General features: G+C 41.1%; 1 pseudogene; it reads right to left on the minus strand.

Annotated features, from left to right (window-relative positions):
* Nucleotides 1-650: 650 nt before the first annotated feature.
* On the minus strand, nt 651-3,223 carry LOC116464035 (angiogenic factor with G patch and FHA domains 1-like; annotated as a pseudogene).
* Between the last annotated feature and the right edge of the window lie 481 nt (nt 3,224-3,704).

The raw sequence follows: 3,704 nt of genomic DNA on the forward strand, positions 1-3,704 counted from the left end.
AAACAAACCAAATACAAATGCTGAATGTATAGTATATGTCAACAAATTCAGATTCTTCACCGAAGAAAACAATAAAAGACGAATTTTCTGTGACGTGTCACCTGTTCATTAGTTCTTTAATATGATTTAGGCTATTCCAAATATAAGAAAATGTATGCATCACTATTCATGTTGTCTCAACATTTTTTATGTAGGTCCTGAAGGGCATAAAAAAGAATGTATATTGTCAGATTTATTTTTATAGACTTCAGATGTTTCTTTTGCTGTATTTCCTGTGCATACTAGTATGAATATATGGAGACAAGGACAAATGAACATTTAAGTGGTTATATGAATTTTGCTTATATGGTTAATTATTTATACGGATGTTGTAAATGACAAGATAAAATAGTAAAGTTTGATAAACTTATCTGTGCCCTGTGAACTTTAGTTCACTTACTGCATAACTTAATTCAGTCACTAATTAGTTTAAAAATGTGTTTAAAAGCTGCAAACCACATTTTATTACACATTTCTGAATGAGGAAGGGGTAAATTGTGGCATAGCTTTCTTGTGCCACTGACTTTTTTGGGGAGAAACATTCTGCAATAAAATAAGAGTTTCCAAACTCTATTTATAAAAAAGCTTGAGTTTTCTTCTGTGATTAACCTTCACTCCTCAGTCCCTTTTACCCAAGGAATGGTTCCTAGGTCATCTTTTTGAAGTTTAGTTTCTGGAAAGTTTCCAGCAAACCTCTCCTGTGCTTTGTCCCAGTTGTTGTTGTTGTTGTTGAAAGTTTTCAGCAAATCTCTCCTGTACTTTGTCCCAGTTGTTGTTGTTGTTGTTGTTGTTGTTGTTTTGGAGAAGGTGAGTCTCTTTAATAGAGGATGGTTTGTCTGTCTCCAATCCTGCATGTGTTTGCCGAAGCTGAAGCTGTATTGGAGTTTTTATTCTCCCACCATCCTTCCCCAGGCCTTCTCCTGTTATCAACACATCTTTTTCAACACCTTCTGAACTTTGACACTATGAGTATTTTCAGAATGAACAGATGCAGGAGCATCATCTCTTTGGAAATTTCCTTCACTTCCAATCTGCTCCCTATGTTTTCCAGCTCTATCTTTATATTTTTGATTCTCCAGTATCTTATCATCTTTGTAGTCTGTATTCTGTAAACCATATTTTACTCATATATTTTTAAAATCATTTTCTTCTTTCCAACTCGTTTCCTTCTTAGTCAATGATGGACCAACAAATGATTCATCTTTCTTATCAAGGAAAAGGTGAGCTCTAACCTGCCCTCGTTCACATCCAACACAGCTATTACTGCCAGGGTGAATGTCATAAGATAACACAGTGTCTCCAACTTTCACTTTATCTCCATGCTCAGGTTCATAAGGGTCACATTTAGTTTTCAGCTGAACAATCCAGTTTCCATTAACAATTGTTCCATTTTGACGGCCTGATCCAAAAGGACATAACTTTGTAAGTCATGGTCAAAATAAATCTCTGCATGAAACTTACACCAACTTCAGGGATTCGAAGAGTATGCTGCATATCATTTTCCCTTCCATTTGTAGCAGGTTTTACAGCAGTAAGGATGAAGAGTGATCCTGTCTGTAACACAGGTGATCTAATGACAGTTACTCTCATATATGAGGGCCACAATTTTTCCTCATCTTCCTCCTCAGTATCTTTTGCAGTTGCATTGCCTTTACTGGTAATGCCTTCATCATAACTACCCTCGGTCTGAGAGTCTGTAATTTCACCTTCGTCTGGTTCACATGAGTCTCTGTGATTTTCTCATCCTTAAAGTTGAATTGAGATGTTTTCATTAAGAGGAGATTCCATAGTATTTCCACTAAATGAAACAGTGAATTTTGGGGGATTATTTTTGTGATGAATGACTATTTTGGCTTTTTTTTCACATTTGTGATATTGTCTTTCCCATTGCAGCTTGTATGTTCAACACTGAAGGCTCCTTGATCCTCTGAATTCAAATCCTTTTCCTCATTTTTTTTTTTTTTTTGTAGAAGAATCTGGATCCTTTCTTTTCTCAATTTTTTATTTTTGTTTGGTCCTATAAGTCCGATAAGGTTGCAAATCTACTCGAGAATGAAATTGATAGTGACCACTTTCCACATCACAGTAGTAATAAATTAAATCATAATATATTTGATTCTCAGAATCTTAATAGAAACCAGTGCTGTGGTCAAAATACCGTCCAGCATTTTCATCATGACTAAATCCAGTCTATGATAAAGCCGCTTCTGCTGCAGCTCTCAAACTTCCAGCTAATGACGAACCTTCTAAGGACGTATCTTGTGCTGCTAATGCAGATGCTGGCTCCTGTGAATTTGAGGCAAATGACCCTCTTGTCTACATTCAACATTTGCTGTCCTATCAGTACCAGGGTGACCATCATTTTCTATTTGTAACTGGTCATTAGAATTTCAAAGCAGGAGTTTCAATATTCTGATCTTGCTGATTTGACTGTTCAGTCACTCGCTTTATTTGGAAGACTAACATCATTAGAGTAGGTCTGATAATAATAATCTGAGACTGACCAAGGAGCATGGTTCTCTGTGAGTACTTCTACATCAGACTTTTATTATCTCCATTTCTCCCACAGCGGAGTATGTTACTGAGTTCTTCCAGCTGCGTGCGGAGCTCCTGGCGGTTGCTCCTGTCGCTCTGAGCAGCCTTCCTGTGCGAGGTCAAGCATCTCCCGTTCCCGCACCTGCCGCCTGCAGCTCAGCGTTCGGGTTCCAGCTTCTCCGCCCTCCTCCGCTGGACCAGCTCGGGCTCGGGGAGGAGGTGGAGCGGCCACAACGAAGGCGTTGGCTGCCGGTACGGGCCCGAGGCCGTCAGTTCGGGCACCAGACGGCTGCGGCCTCGGAGGGGCTGCGCGGGGCCGAAGCGGGGGCCGGCGGAGCCACAGCCACGGGCGCGCGGGCAGCCACAGGCAGCCTCCCCGGCCTGGACTCCCCGAAACGCGGAGGCTAACGGGGCTGCGGCAAGAGCAAGGGGACAGCGATGGCCCCACCGGATCTGCAGGGCCTGCAATCCTGGGAACGATTGTACCTTCCCCAGCCACGGGGGCTGCGGGAGGAACGTCGAAGTCCAGGGGCCAGAAGCGCTCCGGCCGTTCCCGAGTTGAGCTGGAAACTGTGGCCAAGCGTGTTTTAAATCGAGTTTCCGTGTGGCTTGATATGACCTGCTGGTTACTCTTATTTTTTTCCTCCATTCGCTGAGCTATGATTGACAAATTGAAAAGTGTATATTTTTAGTGTATTGTACAATAGTGTTTTGAAATGTCAGTAGTCTTTAAATTATCTCAGTTCAGCTAGTTAGCATATCTATCCCCTCACATAGTTAATACGTTTCTGTGTGTGTGGTGAGAGCACCTGAGATCTACTCTTGCAGCAAATGTCAAGTACACAGTATTGTGAACTATAGTCACTATTCTGTACATTAGGCCCCCAGCAGTTACTCACCTTATAACTGAAGGTGCGCCCCTTCTATGGGTATCTCCCCACTTTCCCCTCTTCCTAGCCCATGGGAACCACGGTTCTACTGTTTCCATGGCTTTTTATTTTTTATTTTTATTTACTTTTTTAGATTTTACATACAAACGAGATCATGCAGTAGTTGTCCTTCTGTATTCTCCTTATTTCACTTAGCATAATGTCTGCAAGATTTATCAATATTGTTGTAGATGAGTTTCA

This window comes from Hylobates moloch, unplaced genomic scaffold (assembly GCF_009828535.3).
Source record: "Hylobates moloch isolate HMO894 unplaced genomic scaffold, HMol_V3 SCAFFOLD_131, whole genome shotgun sequence".
Lineage (NCBI taxonomy): Eukaryota > Metazoa > Chordata > Mammalia > Primates > Hylobatidae > Hylobates > Hylobates moloch.